General features: G+C 39.9%; 1 pseudogene; it reads right to left on the bottom strand.

The window, feature by feature from the left end:
* Nucleotides 1-21,718, bottom strand: part of LOC142169197 (uncharacterized) — a 39,684-nt pseudogene that overhangs the window by 16,502 nt on the left and 1,464 nt on the right.

Consider the following 21,718-nt stretch of genomic DNA (forward strand, 5'->3'; position numbering starts at 1 on the left):
TGTTTGGTCTATTAGTGGTTCAAGAGTGATGATGGAATTCTTGAACCCTCACTTATTGGCATGCTAAGTGCGGTGAGAGGTATGTAATTGGAAGTTGAGGATCGAGGTTGTGGTTTGGTTTTGACAAGAATGTCACAAGCTCGGACGAGCAGAAAAGGATTTAGAGGTTTAAAGCAAGCTGGTATTGTCTTCAGCATCACCTGAGATCGGTGTCATGTGTAAGAGGCTTTGTGTATTGATATTCAAATCCTTCATTTACTTTTTTAGCATTTGTATGGCCGGTGGTATGGATGTGCAGACTTGTGGTGTAGTGCGGAATGTCGTGGGATCGTATTCCACGGGAAGATTATATAAGTATGACCTGTAGTCACTTAATTGATCGGAGATCGAGACCAAGTATGAAGATTGTGGTACTATCACTAATTTGAGAAATTATGCTTGAAGGGCGCTCTATTCAGTTGGTTGAGAATAGTGAAAGTTTGTTTCGAATTCGATGGTTGTTCTTGCGTGTCATAGGAAAAGGGTCATTGTGGATCAGTGAGAGATTATTTACCCAAGCGTGGTATAATTGGAAATGGTTTGAGGTCCGTTGATGGGTCCAAATGTGATGTGTACTCTACACCAGCCTGGGTGTGTTCATTCAGCATAGCATTCCTTATGGAATAATATGCGGGCATGGGATGTTAATTTCGTCGCCAGCTATTTCAGATGATACTGTATTGTGCCATGTGGGTTGTGAGACGACTTGATTATTTGTACAATGTGTTGAGGTCCCACACATCGGGGGTATTATGTGAGAAGGATGGCTCTCGAGATGCATATCATATAGCGCACCTTAGATGTTCTTGAGTTTTATAGCGTATGACGCTATCCGTCTCCCCAGGATTTATATTATGCACTTGGCGTGCTTATGGTTGATATTCAGACATTCGTGAGTATACGCGTTACAGTTCGGGGTGTGTTTTCCTTAGATTATTGCGTGTGGATCGGGTTGCACGCCGCCACAGGTAACATGATTGGATCGGGTGGCACGCCGCCACGGGTATTATATGTCAATTGGGTTGCACGGCGAAATAGCATGATGTTGGGCACATTTCCCTATATCTATTCCTGTGTGTGTTGTTCGCATTTTCTGAGAGAGATTCATGACATTTTTTCAGTTGTTAAATTAGTTACGCGGGTTGAGTAGTTATTTCAAGAGTTCATTTTTCCTTATATATCACATTCGAGTTTGTTGCATGTTGGCGTATTGTTGGCGTCATACGAGATCTTGGTCAGGGTTTGAGGTGGCTTATTGCCTGTGTAGCTTATACTGGGTGAGACGAGACTATTGGATCGGAAATCAGTACAATCAGATTTATATAAGGTATAATAAGGAACAAATATCGCTATTCAGTTCAGAAGGAGGTAATGGTCCTTGTCAGGAGGGGCGACTCCATGATTTGATTGATTCAGCAAGTGGTTATGAATTTCTACACATATTCTTTTTCATTACAGTATTGTGAGGATTTAAATCGGGCATATTTGTATTATGAGGTGTATTGCGAGCATCAGGTTCGTGAAATTCCAGTTATTGTGGTTGGAGGATGTTGCCGTGGGCAAATGAGTTATGCGGTGCGTGGTGTGATTTTTGCATAGATGCACAATCATGTTTTATCATAGTGTGTAGTGATTGATACGGTGTTTGTATGATAGAATAAGGTATTGTAAAGAAGTTCAGAGGTTGGAATTGGTTCTAAGGCTTATTGATTGAATAAAAAGGGAGGACCTTCTGTTCGGCTTGAGCCGAGGTTCCAAACTGGGATGGTGATGGCACGGGTAGGTGCACGAGGTGTTAAACAGTGAATTTGGATAACTCCGGAAGAGTCCTTAGCACGTTCGAGAACGAACGTATATTTAAGTAGGAGAGAATGTAATGATCCAACCGGTCGTGTTGAGCCCTAGCACGTCATTCAGCGGTTCGAAGCATTTAGTAGCTTCATTTCACATGTTATGACTTGTACGTATGGTTGGAATTAAATTTCAAGATGTTCGGAGTTGATTTGGAACAAAAATACTAAATTTGGAAGCTTAAAGTTGGAAGAGTTGACCAGACTTTGACTTTTGAGCAAACGACCTTGAAATCGGGATTTAAAGGTTCCAACAGGTTCGTATGATGATTTTGGACTTGGATGTGTGTCCGGAACGAGCGTTGGATGACCCGTGAGCGTTTCAGCGCCTATTATGGAAGTTAACAATTTGGAAGAATTTCATAAATTTGGGTTGAGGTGTATTTCAATGTTATCGATGTCCGTTTGGGATTCTGAGTCTGGGAATAGCTCCGTATGGTGATTCTGGAATTGGGAGCGCGTCCGAAAGTAGATTCAGAGGTCTGTAGGTCATTTTGGAGTCATTTGGCTAAAGCTAGAAACTTGAAGGTTTTTGAGAAGTTTGACCGGAAGTGGACTTTTTGATATCGGGGTCGGATTCCGATTCCAGAAGTTGGAGTAGGTCTGTAATGTCAATTATGACTTGTGTGCAAAATTTGAGGTCAATCAGACTTGATTTGATAGGTTTCAGCATTGGATGTGGGAATTAGAAGTTCAATAGTTTATTAGGCTTGAATGGATACGAAATTCATGGTTTCGATGTTGTTTGATGCGATTTGAGGCCTCGAGCAAGTTCGTGTCGTGTTTTGGGACAGGTTCATATGATTGGACGGGGTCCTGGGGGTCTCGGGTGTGTTTCGGGTTGGTTTCGGGTCATTTTTCCTATGTTTTTCTGCCACAGATGCTGGTTCTGGTGTCCTTCATCGCGAATGCGGGGAGGAGATCGCGTTCGCGAATAAGATTTTGGGCTGGAGGAAATTACTCATTATGAACGCGACACAGGGGTCGCGAACGCGAAGAAGGAAATGTGTGACTGCTATCCTCATGAACGCGAAGAAGGGAAGAGTACCTGACCTTCGCGAATGCGATAAGTGGGTCGCGAACGAGAAGGAGATTTTGGACAGTGGCATTTTGGCCTTCGCGAACGCGAGAGTTGGAACGCGAACGCGAAGGGGCAGCGGTCTGAAGCTTCGCGAACATGAGGTATAGGTCGCGAACGCGAAGAAGAATTTCGGGGCAGTGCCTTTTAGCCTTCGCGAACGCGAAGAAGGATGGACCTGGGCTGGGCAGAACGTTTTATAAGCGGGGTTTGTGTTCATTTTACCATTTTTCACATGACTAGGATGATATTTGGAGCTTTTGAAGAGGGGATTTCATCGTCAATCATAAGGTAAGTGATTTCTACTAGTTGTGAGTTAAATACAATGTTTATACATGGATTTAGACATGAAAATTTGTAGAAAGTTGGGATTTTGAAGAAAAAACTAGAAATTGGTATTTTTGGATTTTAACCGCGAAAATGGATATAGAATTGGATGGAAATGATATATTTGAGTTCTTGAGGTTATGGGTAACGATTTCCTCTGAAATGTTCCGGAATCCAGGCACGTGGGCCCAAGGTGAATTTTAGGAATTTTACCATTTTGAGTTGGGTAATTAATTTGTCAGTCTATTTTCAAAAATTTGAGCATGTATTAATTATTTTATATAACATTTGGATAGTTTCGGATTTTCGGTGCAGAATTGAGAATTTAACGCGAGCTGGTGATTGGAAAGTGGTTTTTGAGACAAGGTAAGTATCTTGTCTAATCTGCTGAGGTGAAATTACCCCATAGGTAATTATATTAATATTTGTTACTAATTGTAGGGGCTACGTACATACGAGGTGACAAGAGTCCGTGCATAGCAACTATTAATGCTAAAGTCCGGGTAGTTTAGAACTCAAAGCATGAATTACTTGTGTAAATTGTATCCGTTGTCTAATTAAATTATTTGATATATATTGTAAATTGTTAGTGAGAGATAGTAAAAGATGGAATCTCATATGCTTAATTTTTGTTTAAATAAATTAATTATTAAAAGAAATTGTTCGTGCTCTTGAATTAATCCTCATAAATATACTCTCATTCTGGAGGTACATAAGAAAATGTCATCTTTTCTTGTGGAGCGGGCCGAATGCCTCGGCAGTATAGATGCATCTATGGATTGCGCCGCACATTCCTCGGCAGTATACACGACACTCTGGATCGGGCCGTACGACCTCGGCAGATATCGTGCAAAATAATAATAATAATTACACGATACCTTGATATTTTAATTTCAGCTTGTGAATTTAATTAACATATTGGAAATTTGTTGCATATGAAGGAATTAAATTATTTCTACTGGTTAATGAAAATTATTGTTAATTCTATAAATCATGTCGATCTAGATATTGCTATTTTTATTTTATTTACTATCATTGACCATTAATGAGTGCCAAAGCCGGCCATCTTGTCTCTACCTCTTCGAGATTAGGCTTGATACATACTGGGTAAACGTTGTTTACGTAATTATGCTACACTTGCTGCATATTTTATTGTGTAGGTACAGATATATCTAGCGGCCTTGTGGGCGCAGAGGTGTGGTTAAAAATGCGGGGACTTAGGTGAGGTGCATTCTATATTACGATCCGCAGCCAAAAAAGTATCCTTCAGAGTTATTTAAATTTTTCCTGTCTAATTTGTATTTTGGACAGATGTTGTATTTTATTTTTACTCCCTACTAAATGATCATGCACTTGTGACACCGGATTTTGGGAGTAGTTATGGGTTATTCTTTATTGAATCTATTAAAAGTATTATTATTATTTACACTGTAAATTCCATTCTTTACTTGTTAAGCTGAAGGGAAATATGATTTCAAAAATAAAAAATGAGAACCCAATTGAGTATTTATTGTTGTTTTGTCTGACAGTGATGTCCGACGCCATCACGACCTCAATGGATTTTGGGTCGTGACACTTTTACTATGTTAAAGGAGGTGCATTTCTCCAAGTGTAAAATAATTTAATTGTAAAGATATCACTATCGCCTCTTGGATTTGTTTTCATATAATTTATTCGACTAGATAGAAAGTTATTCTCACGACCCCAAATTCCCTCTGTAGGATATCGTGATGACACCTAGTCTCTAAGACTAGGTAAGTGTAATGACCCAACCGGTCATTTTGACTTTTAGAACCCCGTTCCCCTAAAAAAACTCTCCATATATGCTTTTATTAATTTATGACTTGCAGGGATGGTTGGTTCGGTATTTTTGGAAGTGTTCGGGTTGAAATCGGAACACTTGGTTTCTTAAGTTGGCCTTAAAATGTTAAGTTTTACTTCGGTCAATAATTTTGAGAAAACAACTACAGAATCAGGATTTGATGGTTTCAATAGCTCCGTATGGTGATTTTGGACTTAGGAGCGTATTCGAAATTTTATTTGGAAGTCCGTAGTTAAATTAGGCTTGAAATGACTAAAACAAGAATTTACGTTTGAAAGTTTGACCGGGGAGTTGACTTTTTAATATCAGAGTCAGAATCTAGTTCCGAAAATTTTTATAGCTCCGTTATGTCATTTATGACTTGCATGCAAAATTTGAGGTCAATCGGACTTGATTTGATATGTTCTGGCGTCGTTTGTAGAAATTAAAAGTTTCAAAGTTCATTAGGCTCGAATCTATGTGTGATTCGTGTTTTTAGTGTTGTTGGATGTGATTTGAGGACTCAGCTGAGTTCGTATGATGTATTAGGACTTTTTGGTTCGGATGCTTAACAGATCATTTCTGGACTTGGCTTGATAGCTGAAGTTCTGGTTTCTGCAGGTTTTGGTTTCCTTCTACGCGATCGCGTGAGAAGGTATGCGATCGCGTAGGCTTAATTGGGCAGCTGAAATTTTATGCTATGCGATCGCGTGGGCGAGTCCGCGATCGCTTAGGTTTGAAAAGGTGTGCTATGCGAACGCGTGGCTAAGACCGCGTTCGCGAAAAGCAAACGAGGCAAAACCTGGTCCACGCGCTTCACCCTTCGCGATCGCGTGGATGAGTCTGCAATCGCGTAGGTCTAGGAATGTTGTGTTTTGCGATCGCGTGGAATTATACGCGATCGCATAAGCTTAAATTTGGGCAACCTTATTTTATTCTTCGCGATCGCGTGCCTTTGGCCGCGATCGCATAGAAGAAAAAGCCTGGGTAGAAAGTTTAAGTTCTGAAAATGGGACTCCCATTTTCCAATTTTAACGATTTGGAGCTCGGATTGAGGCGATATTTGGGAGAATTTCGGAGAAAATATCGGGGTAAGTGTTCTTAACTCAATCTTGGTTAGATTACCCGAATCCATCACTGTTTTGAACAATTAATTAGTGATTTAAGTTGGAAAATTTTGAAAACCCTCTTGGATAGATTTGAGGATTTGAGGGTCGAATTGTTATCGGAATTTGGTCATTTTGGTATGGTTAGACTCGTGGTTGAATGAGCGTTCATATTTCGTAACATTCGCCAGATTCCGAGATGTGGGCCCCACGGACGATTTTTGAATTAATTTTGGATTTTTATTGAAAAATGTAGTATTTTCTTATGGAATTGATTCCTATAATTTTTAGTGATTGTATTGAATTATTTTGGCTAAATTCGAGCCAGACATAGTTGGATAATCGTGGAAAAGGCTTTCTAGTGGATTAAATTGGAGCAAGTTGAGGTACGTCTCTTTTCTAATCTTGTGAGGGGAAAATTACCTCATAGGTGATTAAATTAATAATTGTTGCTAATTGTGGGGGCTACGTACGTACGAGGTGACGAGATTCCGTGCTTAGCTACTATTAATGATAAATGTCCGGGTAGTTTAGGAATTGAAATTATTGGAATTGAAAGAATTGATTATCTTTGCTTGTTAAGGAAATTCTTGTTATTCCTGTAAATGAGGCTAATTGATAAATTAGAAATTTAATGGAATTGAAGGAATTTAATTATTTCTGCTGGTTAAAAAACATTATTGTTAATTCTATAAATCATGTCGATCTAGATATTGCTATTTTAATTTTATTTATTATTATTGACCCTTAGTGAGTGTCAACGTCGGCCATCTCGTCTCTACCTCTTCGAGATTAGGCTTGATACTTACTGGGTACACGTTGTTTACGTACTCATGCTACACTTGCTGCACTTTTTTATGCAGGACCTGAGACAGGTGCTATATTTGGATTTATCGGCGCTCACCGGCGTTATCCAGAGGCTTAGTGGTGAGCTATTTTCTGAGCCGTTCTGCAGCAACTAGTGCCTCTTCATGAATTTTTATTCTGTCTATTTTATTCCAGACCGTATTTATAATTTTTGTATAATCTACTAGATGCTCATATACTTATGACACCAGGTCTTGGCACATACACTAGTAGAATTTCTGGATTTAATTATTTTACTTGGGTTTTGATTTATCGTATTTTGTTTTTACATCTTTCTTACACTTTGAATTTCGAAAAGATTGATTACTCGGATAATTTTTAAGGAAATGAATATATGTTTAAATCATTAGTTGGGCCTAGATGGGATGTTGGGAGTCATCATGACCTATAGGTGAGTTTGGGCCGTAACAGTAAGCCTATCAATGCGGAAATAACAATAGAAATCTAAAATTAATGCACTGCAATTCAAATAATTACAACTCCCAAAATTCTGTAGAAATAAGTCACAAGCTTCTAAGAATTGTTTTCTAATGTCTCTACATTTATCAAGGTCTAAAGGAATAAGGAAGCAACATGATAATGATAGAAGGGGACTCCGGAGTCTGCGGACGCTGGCAGATATGCCTCAAAGTCTCCATGCACAAGTAACTCACTGATGTCTGGGATGGTAAGATGTACCTAGATCAGCACAAAATGATGTGCATAAGCGTAGCATGAGTACACCACAGCGGTACCCAGTAAGTGCCAAGCATGGAAAAAATATTTAACAATATAATAAAATAAAATGACAATGGAAATGAATCAAGTAGTATGTCACCCTTTAATTACACTAAATAATGGCAAATAATATCTTATGAAAATAAAACATAATTCTTTTCAACTTTAAGAAAATCATAACAATTATCAAAGGCAACTGCGGCCATAAATCAATATCAATAAGGGCACTACCGAGCTGTCACCTCACTATAAGGAAATTTGAGGAAAAATACCAGCAGCTACCGGAAATCCCCCAAAGGCCAAAAATGATCTGTTAGCCGTTTAAAACTCACCCGAACCCCTCTGGACCTCAACCAAATATACCAACAAGTCCTAAAATATCATATGAACTTAGTTGAGTCCTCAAATCACACCCAACGATACTAAAAACACGAATCACACATAGATTCAAGCCTAATGAACTTTGAAACTTTCAATTTCTACAAACGACGCCGGAACCTATCAAATCAAGTCAGATTGACCTCAAATTTTGCACGCAAGTCATAAATGACATAACGGAGCTAAGAAAATTTTCAGAACTGGATTCCAACCCCGATATCAAAAAGTCAACTCCCCGGTCAAACTTTCAAACTTAAATTCTTATTTTAGCCATTTCAAGCCTAATTTAGCTACGGGCATCCAAATAATTTTTCGGGCACGCTCATAAGTCCAACATTACTATACGGAGCTATTGGAATCATCAAAATTTTATTCAGGGGTTGTTTACACATAGGTCGACATCCATCCTACCTTTTTAACTTAAGTTTTAAACTTTGGAACTAAGTGTTCCAATTTATTCTAAAAATCTCGTCGGACCCGAACCAATTGCCCCGGCAAGTCCTATAACAGTTATAAAGTACAGAATGAGCATTAAATATGGAAACATGGGTATAACTTTTAAAACGACTGGTCGGGTCATTACATCCTTCACCTCTTAAACAAACGTTCGTCCTCGAACGAGTTTAGAATTATACCTGGAGTGGTGAAAAGATGAGAATAACAACTGCGTATATCATGCTCGGTCTCCCAAGTTGCCTCCTCGACCGGATGACCCCTCCACTGAACCTTCACGGAAGTAATGTTCTTTGACCTCAACTTTCGAACCTGCCTATCCAAAATAGCCACTGGTTCCTCAACATAAGATATATCCTTGTCCAACTGAACTGAACTGAACGGAAGTCTAACACATGAGACGGATCGCCGTGATACTTTCAAAGCATAGAAACATGGAATACCGGATGAACTGCAGAGAGACTAGGTGGTAGTGCAAGTCTGTAAGCCACCTCTCCAACTCTCTCAAGAAGCTCAAAAGGCCCAATATACCTAGGGCTCAACTTTCCCTTCTTCCCGAACCTCATCACACCCTTCATAGGCGAAACCTAGAGCAAGACCCGCTCACCAACCATGAATGCAACATCACGAACCTTCCGATCCGCATAATATTTCTGTCTAGATTGGGCTGTACAAGGTCGATTCTGAATCAATTTAACCTTTTCCAAGGCATCCTGAACCAAGTCTGTACCCAATAGTCTAGCCTCGCCCGGTTCGAACCAACCCACTAGAGACCGGCACCGCCTACCATACAAGGCCTCATACGGAGCTATCTGAATGCTTGACTGGTAACTGTTGTTGTAAGCAAACTCCGCAAGTGGTATGAACTAATCCCAAGCACCCCCAAAATCTATCACACATGCATGAAGCATATCCTCCAGTATCTGAATGGTGCGTTCGGACTGCCCGTCCGTCTGAGGGTGAAATGTTGTACTCAACTCTACCCGAGTAACCAACTCACGTTGTACTGCCCTCCAGAACCGTGATGTAAGCTGCATACCCCGGTCAGAGATGATAGATACCGGTACGCCGTGAAGTCTGACAATCTCGCGAATATAGATTCGAGGCAACTGCTCGGAAGAGTAGGTAGTCATCACAGGAATGAAATGAGCTGACTTGGTCAGCCTATCCATAATCACCCAAACTGCATCGAACTTCCTCTGAGTCCGTGGGAGCCCAACAACGAAATCCATAGTGATCTGCTCCCATTTCCCTTCTGGAATCTCTAACTTCTGAAGCAACCCACCTGGTCGCTGATGCTCATACTTCACCTGCTGACAATTTAGGAACCAAGCTACATATTCCACTATGTCTTTCTTCATCCTCCTCCACCAGTAATGTTACCTTAAGTTCTGATACATCTTCACAGTACCCGGATGAATGGAGTTCCCCGAACCGTGAGCCTCCTGGAGAATCAATTCGTGCAAACTATCTACGTTAGGCACACATAGCCTTCCCTACATCTGTAATACACTGTCATCTCCAATTGCGACTTCCTTGGCATCACCGTGCTGAACTGTGTCCTTAAGGACAAGTAGATGGGGGTTATCATACTGGTGTTCCCTTATACGATCATAAAGAGAAGACTAAGAAACCACACAATCAAAAACTCGGCTCGGCTCAGAAACATCCAGTCTAACAAACTGGTTGGCCAAGGCCTGAACATCCAAGGCTAAAGGCCTCTCTGATGCCGGTAAATATGCTAAGCTTCCCAAACTCTCCGCCTTACGACTCAAGGCATTGGCCACTACATTGGCCTTCCTAGGAGGATAGAGAATGGTGATATCATAATCCTTAAGCAACTCCAACCATCTCCGCTGCCGCAAATTTAGGTCCTTCTGTTTAAAAAAATGTTGTAGACTCCGGTGATCGGTGTAGACCTCGCAATGAACACCGTACAAATATTGCCGCCAAATCTTCAAGGCATGAACAATAGCTTCTAACTTAAGGTCATGTACATGATAATTCTTCTCATGCACCTTTAACTGTCTGGACGCATAGGCAATCACCCTACTATCTTTCATCAATACTGCGCCGAGACCAATACGCGATGCGTCATATTACACAGTATAAGACCCTCAACCTGTAGGTAATACCAATACTGAGACTGTAGTTAAAGCTGTCTTGAGCTTTTGGAAGCTCTCCTCACATTCCTCGGTCCACCTGAACGGAGCACCCTTCTGGGTCAATTTGGTCACAGATGCAGCAATAGAAGAGAAACCCTTTACAAATCGGCGATAATACCCTGCCAAACCAAAGAAACTCCGGATTTCGGTAACTGAAGACAGTTTGGACCAACTCTGTACTGCTTCAATCTTCTTCGGATCTACCTTGATTCCCTCGCACGAAACTATATGACCCAAAAATCCCACTGAATCAAGCCATAATTCACACTTTAAAATTTTTGCATATAACTTCCTTTCTCTCAAAATCATAAGCACAGTCCTCAAGTGCTGCTCATGATCCTCCTTACTCCGGGAATACACCAGAATGTCGTCAATAAATACAATAACGAAAGAGTAAAGATAAGGTTGAAATACACTGTTCATCAAATGCATAAATGTTGCTGGGGCATTTGTCAGCCCAAATGACATTACAAGAAACTCATAATGACCATAACGAGTCTTAAAGGCAGTCTTTGGGATTTCTAGCTCCAGAATCTTCAACTGATAAAAGACTTAACGTAAGCCGATCTTAGAGAACACTTTGGCACCCTGAAGCTGATCAAATAGGTCATCAATACGTGGAAATGGATACATGTTCTTCACTGTAACCTTGTCCAGCTGGAGGTAATCAATACACATCTGCATAGAACCATCCTTCGTCTTCACCAATAAGACAGGAGCACCCCAAGGCAATACACTGGGTCGAATGAAGCCCTTGTCAAGCAACTCCTGTAACTGTTCTTTTAATTCTTTTAACTCTATTGGGGCCATACAATATGGTGGAATAGAAATGGGTCGAGTGCCCGATAACAAATCAATTCCAAAGTCAATATCCCTGTCGGGTGGAATACCCGGAAGATCCGCTGGAAATATATTAGGAAAATCCCTTACTACATGAACTGACTCCACAGTAGGAGTATCAATACTAACATCTCTCACATAGGCCAGATACGCATCACACCCCTTCTCAACCATTCGTTGAGCTTTAAGAAATGAAACAACCCTGCTAGGGACATAATCTGAGGTACGTCTCCACTCTAGCTGCGGTAGACCTAGCATAGCCAATGCCACCGTCTTGGCGTAACAATCAATAATAGTGTGATCAGGCGACAACCAGTCCATGCCCAAAATAATATCGAAATCCACTATACTGAGCAATAATAAATCAACTCTGGTCTCAAAATCACTGATAACAATTAAACACGACCGATACACATGGTCCACAATAAGAGATCCACCTACGGGTGTAGATACATAAACAAAAGAACTCAAGGAATCACGGGATACGCCAAAATATGGGGCAAAATAAGATGACACATAAGAATAAGTGGAGCCTGGATAAAATAAGACTGATGCATCTCTATGACAGATCGGAATAATACATGTGATAACAGAATCGGATGAAACGGCCTCTGTCCTAGCAGGAAGGGCATAATATCTGGCTTGGCCTCCCCTTTTAGGGCGACCTCTACCTATCCGATCTCCACCTCTGGTTGGCTGTGCAGGTGGAGTGGAAACTAGTGTAGTAATCATGGCCTGAGAAATCAGAAGGCCCTGTGGAATGGGTGGGGCCTGAGAAATATATGGAGGTCAACCCCTCCTAAATCTGGGGCAATCTCTCATAATATGACGAGTGTCACCGCACTAAAAATAAGCCCTCGGAGGACGTGGCTGATGGGACTGGCTCGGACCTAATCGACTAGCCGGAATATAGAACCTGAGGTCTGGGAGTAGCCGTAATACCACTGGAAGATGGAAGTGCTGAATGAATAGGACGGCTCACATAACCTCTACTGTGACAGGCTATAACTGGGGCACGAGAATTATTATATGTGCCAGAATCTCGGGGTCTCTTAGCTTCCCTCTCCCGGATTCGCATACCTTCAAATCTCCTAGCAATTGAGACCACATGTTGGTATGTGATGTCCATCTCTAGCTCTCGGGCCATATTGAATCTGATACTAGGGTGGAGACCCTCAATAACTCTGCAAACCCGCTCTCGAACAGTAGCAACTAAGGCTGGTGTATGCCTAGCCAACTAAATAAATCTGACCGCATACTCTGGCGGTCATAGAACCCTGGCGCAGCTGCTCAAACTTTGCGCGCCATGCATCTCTAAGACTTTGAGGAACATACTCCCTTAAGAACATATCTGAAAATTGAGTCCAAGTAAGTGAAGTTGCCTCGGCTGGACTATCCAACTCATATGCCCGTCACCACTGGTAGGCTGCTCCTCTAAACTGGAATGCCGTGAAAGAAATTCCACTAGAATCCACAATACCCATAGTACGAAGTATATGATGACATTCTTCCAGAAAACCTTGAGCATCCTCTGAAGCTAAACCGTTAAAAGTGTGAGGGTCGTACTTCTTGTACCTCTCGAGCCTGAGCTGCTCCCCCTCTAAAACTGTTGTCCTAATCGCAGGCCGAACTGGGATAACTGGCTGCACTGGTATAACCTCCGGGGCATGATCAACTTGGGCCCGTGGCTCTGGAGTACGGACGGCGGGAGTCTGTGCTCCTCCATCGACCTGAGATGTGGTAGAAGAAAGTGGGATTAACCCTGCCTGATCTAGAGTACCAAACATGCTCAGAAACTGGGCAAGCGTCTCCTGAAGTGTAGGAGTAATAACACGCGTTTCAGGTACCTTCTCTCCAACTGGAGCTACTGGTGGCTCTGGTGCAGCAGCTCGTGCAGGTACTCTGGCTGCACCACGTGGTCTTCCTCGGCCTCTGGCTCGACCTCTGCCCCGACCCCGACCTCTTGCGGCTCCAACAGGGGGCTCGGGTGTCTGATCATCAGATCTAGTTGTGCGTGTTCTCACCATATGTGAGAGAATAGAAAGACAATGGTTTAGAACTTTGAAGTCAACAAATGTGCACGATAAGGAATCAAAGAAGTGAATATTTTCCTAACAGTTCCATAGCCTCCCAAAGATAAGTACAGACGTCTCCGTACCGATCCGCAAGACTCTACTAAACCTGCTTGTGACTCATAACACCTATTAACCTAGAGCTCTAATACCAACTTGTCACGACCCTAAATTCCCTCTGTAGGATATCGTGATGGCACATAATCTCTAAGACTAGGTAAGCCTATCAATGCGGAAATAATAATAGACCTCTAAAATAAATGCACTGCAATGCAAATACTTACAACTCCCAAAATTCGGTAGAAATAAGTCACAAGCTTGTAAGAATTTATCCTCAATATCTCTACGTTTATCAAGGTCTAAAGAAAATAAGGAAGCAACATGATAATGATAGAAGGGGACTCCGGAGTCTGCGGACGCTGACAGATATACCTCGAAATCTCCGTGCACAGGTAACTTACTGATGTCTGGGCTGGTAAGATGTACCTGAATCTGCACAAAAAAGATATGCAGAAACGTAGCATGAGTACGCCACAGCGGTACCCAGTAAGTGCCAAGCCTAACCTCGGTAGAGTAGTGACGAGGTCAGGTCAGGCCCTACTGGAAAATAATAATGGCATGGTAAAATGTTTATCAATATAATAAAATAAAATGACAATGGAAATGAATCAAGTAGTATGTCACCCTTTAATTACACCAAATAATCGCAAATAATATCTCATGAAAACAAAACAGAATTCTTTTCAACTTTAAGAAAATCACAACAATAATCAAAGGCAATTGCGGCCATAAATCAAAATCAATAAGGGCACTCTCGAGGTGCCTGTAGACAATAAATTGCTTCGAAAAAATAAAATCAGGCTGAAACATATTGCAGCAATCGTAGTATTTTATTTCAAATATTTGAGTGTTACAATCTCTATGAATCATCTGATTCTTCTTTCCATTAGTAAATAAAAGAGCTTTTGAGCTTAATCTTGAATTTTATTTTATTTTAATCCAAGTGCTTGAGGCCTGATCTTGATCTTGACATATTTTTAATCCAAGAGCTTGCAGCTTGTTCTTGAATATTCGTCTTGATCTTTTAATCCTTAGAACACTTGAACACTTGTAGCTTTTAGAAAAATCTGCAGCGTTTGATCTACGAGCTCTCTCTTGCTTCTTGTTATAACTTCTGGTGTCTTTTCTGAGTTATGCAGACCTCTATTTATAGTTGTGGGAGGAAAGAGTTATGATACGAACAAACTCTTTCCGACCAATCAAATTGAAGTGTGACAAGACCGCATTTGATTGGGCAGAGCATGTCACTTGCACACGTGGCGCGGTTTCATTGGCCCTTTAAAATGACTTGACATGCCTTGTCATTTTGACACGTAGCATAATCTTATAGGCTCTTTAATTTGACTTGGCAAGGCCTTGTCATTTTGACATGTGGCACGATTTCATTCGCCGTTTAATTTGACTTGGCATTGCCTAATCATTTTGACACGTGGCACGATCCTATTGGCTCTTCCGCTTGATTTGGCGTGCCAAGTCATTTCACGTGTGGCACCAAACTGGACCTCTAGGAAGATGATATCTTGGGCTTAAAGAAATGGGCTCATCATATGTAGCCCAACTAAATGGGCTAGCCCAATGAATTTGGACCTATTTATTTAATCCATATATATTTAATTATGTAATTAATCCAATTATTTTAGCTCATAATACTTATTTGGAGTAGTATATTTAAAATATAATCCAAATTATTTATTGAATTTGAATCCAATAAATTTTACATGCCTACAAATGCCCTCTAATTCAAGATTGTCGGGTGTCTAAACTTTTGAAGATTGGGCCTGAAGTATGATAATTACACTGGATTACTAGAGCAAACTATAAAATGTTTCTATTATTCTCTTGTGAAAAGTTTATATCCTTATTTTTGAATCATGATTTTCAGTGCATATCTCTCACAAGAGACAAATGGCACTACATTTTGATTTTTAAATTGTCAAATTTGTCATGACATGGACAATCAATGATCATATTACTTTGTCCACTTATTTTGCTTCCAATTACGTTCTTTTAACAGGGAATATTTTCCTTTTCCTTACGCAAATCCTTGGACTGCCAGACGTGGCATGCGGATAATTCGGGACATTATCTATGAGCCGTTATTTGTAGGATTCCGAAATTGAATCGGATAAGGGTCTGATTTATCCATCTATTATCATAAATAGGTTTTATTTATCTACTGTTTATATTTTTTATCAAAAATATCCTTATAGTTATACATTAGGTTCATATTTATTCTTACGCGTTAAAATGGGTTATATTTGCCCTTCGTTATACTTTAAAATCATATTTACCTCTCTACTCTTCAAAAAGGGTTACATTTGCCCTTTGCTATACTTTATTGACATATTTATCTTTACAAGTATACCCTACATTTACCCTCATCCGGTAAATCGCCATGTCCCACCTTTGTTTTCCTACATGGCGCATATGTGGATTTCTTTTCTTCCAATTTAAATATGGTCACCTATTTAAGATAATTTAACCCCGCCCACCCAATTTAAATAAGATTTCATTAACTTCATTGTTGTGCAACTTCTTGTAATTTACTTTGGTTACTGCAATAATTGTGAGTTGTATTAGATTAGTGATTTTGAGTTCAAAGTTATTGTCTGTGGGGGAGGGGGTGGGGGGAGGATTGAGAATTATGATTTCCATTTAATTTAGTTAGTATGTCTTATTTAAATTGAGTGTGCGGGTTAAATTATCTTAAATAATTGACCATATTTAAATTGGAAGAAAAAAAAATCCACATAGGCCCCATGTAGGAAAACAAAGGTGGGACATGGCGATCTACCGGATGAAGGTAAATGTAGGGTATAATTGTAAGGATAAATATGTCAAGAAAGTATAACGAAGGGCAAATGTAACCCTTTTTGAAGAGTAGAGGGGTAAATATGATCCTAAAGTATAACGAAGGGCAAATGTAACTCTTTTAAACGTTTAAGCGGTAAATATGAACCTAATGTATAACTGTAACGATATTTTTGATAGAAAAATTAAACGGAGGATAAATAAGGCCTATTTATGATAGTAGAAGGACAAATCAGACCCTTATTCGAAATTGAAATGCTTCAGGAAGTATAATAGACTTCAAATTACACATGATCCCACATCGATAATGAATTTTTGACAGGTGACTTTTGACATCTATAAATACCACACACCCTTTATTCTACTAGTACAAATTTCAGTGCCAATTTCGGCGTCTGCAAATTGCTTTGAGTCAACTATTGACGACTTGAAGGTATTGACGCAAAGGTAATTTATTCTTTTTTCCTGTGCTTTCTTTTTTTTGTACTTTGTTGTGTCTTTTTTTCTTTTTTTCTTTTCTTTTAGAAGTAACTTCATCAAACTACGAAGTACTTTAAAAGTTCGAGATGAATACCTTTAAAAGTTTACGATTAAGACCTTTAAAATTTGTGGGAAAGACCCATAAAAGTTCGTGCAAAGATTCTTAAAAGCTAGTGGTCATGATCTCTAAAAGTTTGTGATGAAGACTTTTAAATATTCGCGGTGAAAACCTTTAAAAGCACGCAATGAGGACCTTTAAAAATTCGTGGCGAAAACCTTAAAAGCTCGCGATGAAAATCTTTAAAATTTGCGGTGAATCCCATAAAAGTCCGCGATGAAGACCTTTAAAATTTATGGCAAAGACCAATAAAAGTTCTTTCAAAGATCCGTAAAAGCTCATGGTCAAGATCTTTAAAAGTTCACAGTGAAGTCCTTTAAAAAGTTCGCGGTGAAGACTTTTAAAAGAACACGATGAAGACCTATAAAAATTCACGGTGAAGACCTTTAAAAGCTCGTTATAGAAATATTTAAAAGTTGGCAGTGAGGACCCTTTAAATTTCGTCGTAAGCACTTTTAAAAGTTTAAGACAGGCACATTTCAAAATTCGAGATGTACACTTTAAAAGTTCGCAATAAACCTTTAAAAGTCGAAGGCGAATACCTTTAAAAGTTCGCAATGAAAACCTTTAAAAGAAAAACTACGACATGGACATCCCTTTTTTCCGGTTCAATATCAATATTTGCTTGCATAACATGATGTATTGACATCCATAAAATAGAACTTTGCTTTCTTTTAAACATATCTATCGTTCATGTCTCGAAGTTCTCTGTATTTGAATATACATCCTCATTTGTCTTTTGAAGATAATATTATTCATTACCTTTAAACCATTTGTGGTAGGAAATATTTATCTCGATATGACGATGTCAAAAATATAAGCCATTTGATTTCTTAGAAACTAAACTTAAAAGTCTAAGACATATCAAAAATTTGAAATCAAACACCTTCAGAATCGCCGCCGGTAATAATTTGAAACCAACTTTTGATTTCACCACGTTGAAAATTTTAGATTTGCGCAGTCTCACCAAACAATTCATATATTGGTGTAGAAGTCAAAATTGTAAACCGTTTGATTTCATGAAAACCAGACTTCAAAATATAATACATATATAAAATTTAGAATCATCCCAGATATTATATTGAATCTAACTTTAGATTCCGACACGTTGATAGTTTCAGATTTGTGCAGCTTCACCAAATAAATTATATATTGGCGTAGAAACGTCAAAATCATTAACCGCTTGATTTCATGGAAAATAGACTGCAAGATTTAAGACATGTCCTAAATGTAGGATTTAATACCTTAAGGATAGTTTCAAATAGTATTTCAAAATCAATATCAGATTTTGATATACCGACGGTTCTGAATTGGCACGACTTCTTCAAAACTTTTATGTTTTGGTATGGAAGCCTCGGGATCACAAGACGTTTTTCTTGCTATCAGTAGAATTCAAGAGCTCCATTATCACAAATATCTTGGGTTCAAGTCTCACTGAATTTGGGACGTTGTGTCAAGCAATCTTTCTTCTTATACTTGTGTTCCCTTCTAACGTCTCTCTTCTCTTCCCCCTTTTTTTTGGCAGTGAGCGAATATGAAGTCCAACAAACTTGAAGTTTATGTGAACATGAAGACATAGCGGATCACCAGACTTTGATGCAAACATTGTCATCATTTCAGTGAAGACACTATTTTACCATAGCAGCTTGCCCCCTTTAAATCAAATGGGACCTAAAGTTTAACAGAAAAATGGTATCTCAACTCAATTTTCAAGTACTGATTGAATGGATTACATTCCATCGTACTTTATTTGAAAAATGATTGGGGCACTATGTATCTTTTGAAATCATGCGACTGAACTCAGAATGAAATTCTAAGCTGCCTACGTACCTCGGTGAAGAGGATCAAGTCATACCGTAGTTCATAATGGGTGATTATTTTTTATGTCCTAACTTTTGCCTAGGCCGCCTCTTTCGAGGTTTTTAACGTAGCAGATATTTTTTTTTAATGTCCTAACTTTTGCCTAGGCCGCCTATTTCGAAGTTTTCAACCTAGCGGATTTGTTTTTTAATGTCCTAACTTTTACCTAGGCCGCCTCTTTTGAGGTTTTCAACCTAGCGGACTATTTGTTTTTTGGTGGACTGTACACAGTTTAGACTCATGCGGGCCAGGAGTGTAGGAACATGCAATTTAGATTCATGCGTCGAGGAGCGTTGCAACTTCAAGGATAATACTTCTTCAAAAACTTTCCATTGATAGGGCCGATTCTCATGCCATCTGCATCAACTAGCTTTGTAAGCCCCATTTGAATAAGCTTCTTGCACGACATATGGCTCATTCCATTTTGAAGTGAACTTCCCTACAGGTTTATGGGAAGTAATAATGGGTCTTCTTATGGCAAGGACTTGATCTTCTACTTGAAAGGATCTTGGGCCAACTCTTTTATTGAAGGCGCGAGACAATCGAGCTTGATAACATTCAAGATTCTGTTGAGCTTCCATCCTTCTCTCATCAAGAGCCTCCAACTCTGCTAATCGAAGTCGAGCATTTTCTTCATTAGTGATGCCTTCTTGAATAGCTAATCGTAATGAAGGTATTTGACGCTTGAGTGGCAAGACGGCTTCAACTCCATAAATGAGTGCATAAGGGGTCGCTTGTGTTGGCATGCGGTGATTTGTCCTATATTCCCACAAAGCTTCCTCCATGCGGTTATGCCAATCCCATTTGGATTTGGAGACGACTTTCTTTAACAAGTTGCATAGAGTCTTGTTAAATGCCTCGGCTAGACCATTGGCAACAACATTGTACATAGAAGAGTTATGTTGCTTGAAGCCGAAGAGTTCACAAATATTGTTCATCAACCTATTGTCGAACGACTTGCCATTATCCATTATTATGTAACGAGGAATGCCAAAGCGATAGATAATGTTTACTCGGATGAAACTTGCAACATTTTCCTTCTTTACTTCCTTAAGAGCAACAACTGCAGCCCATTTTGAGAAGTAGTCAGTTGCAGCCAAGATGTATAGGTGCCCACCAGAGGACTTTGGCAGTGGTCCAACAATATCCAATCCCCAAGCTTCAAACGGCCAGGATGCAACAGTTGGGTGTAACACTTCAGGAGGTTGATGAATAAAATTCGCAAGGAATTGACAAGCCTGGCATCTTCGAGCGTAGTCCAAGCAATCTTTACCATCGTTGGCCAATAATATCCCATCCTTTTTATATAGAAGTAAAGCTTTGGTCCATACTGGTGCGAACCACATACACCAGAATGTGCCTCTTGAAAAGCTTGAAGTGTTTCTTCCTCCCCTAAGCATCGCAAGAGTACTCCCTCGAATGACCTTCTGTATAGAGTATCTTTGTAGTAAAGGAAGCGAGGTGCACGATGACAGATTTCAGTCCTTCTCCTCCGATTTTCTGAATGTATCCCATAACATAAGTAGTCGATAATGGGTTGTCTCTATTCTTCTTTCTCAACTTCAGAAAGAGCGACAAGATGCTTGAGTTCATTTTCTTCACCTTCAGCCTCATTTGGCGGTGGTACTACCCATTTTTGGTAGACAGTAACTTGCGCTTGATCAGGCAGGGTTAACGATGAAGCTAGGGCAGCTAAAGCATCAACCTTCTTATTTTATTTCCTTGGCACATGCAGAATAGACACATCGCCGAGCCACCCCATTAAAATTTTAGCGTAATCATGATATGGGCGTAGTTTAGGCTACTTGACCTCGTAACTACCTAAAAGCTGATTGACCACTAACTGGGAGTCACCAAAGACTTGCAATTGCAATTGCTTCATATCAACGGCCATTTCAAGCCGAAGTATTAATGCTTGATACTCAGCAACATTATTGGAACAGAGTTGTGTCAAGGTGAAGGAGTAGGGCAAGACTTCACCTTGGGAAGTGACAAATACTACGCCAGCACCAGCTCTTCCATGATGCGCAGCACCATCAAATTACATCTTCCATGGAGGTTGAACTTCAACGACCATTGTGTCCTCATCAGGTAGTTCGTCAATTAGCTCACAGTCATCAGGATTCGGATGATCTTCCAAGAAGTCGGCCAATGCTTGTCCTTTTATAGCCTTTTGAGGGATGTACAAAATTTCGAATTGTTGAAATTGGAGGTACCATCTCGCTAGTCGATCAATAAGAATAGGTTTTGACATCACAAACTTGATGGGATTTGCCTTTGAAACAAGACGGGCAACATGAGCTTGAAAGTAGTGCTTCAACTTTTGAATTGAGAAGACTAGCGCCAAACACAACTTTTCAATTGGCGAATAATTTAGCTCGTTTGTTGTCATCATCCTGCTCAAGTAGTAAAGGGAGTTTTCTTTCCCTTCACTATTTTCTTGGGCCAACAGCGCTCCAACAGACCTTTCTTGTGCTGAAATGTATAGTATCAGTGGCTTTCCAAGTATAGGGGCTTCCAAAACTGGAGGCTTCATCAAGTAGGATTTAATGCTCTCAAAGGCATTGCTACACGCTTGGTCCCATTTGAAAGGGACATCTTTCTTCATAATGTGACTGAATGGTTGGCGCCTCACAGCTAGGTTTGAGATGAATCTCCTAAGGTATGCTAACTTTCCTTGCAGACTTTTCAATTCG

Source organism: Nicotiana tabacum, chromosome 14 (genome assembly GCF_000715075.1).
Source record: "Nicotiana tabacum cultivar K326 chromosome 14, ASM71507v2, whole genome shotgun sequence".
Taxonomy (NCBI): domain Eukaryota; kingdom Viridiplantae; phylum Streptophyta; class Magnoliopsida; order Solanales; family Solanaceae; genus Nicotiana; species Nicotiana tabacum.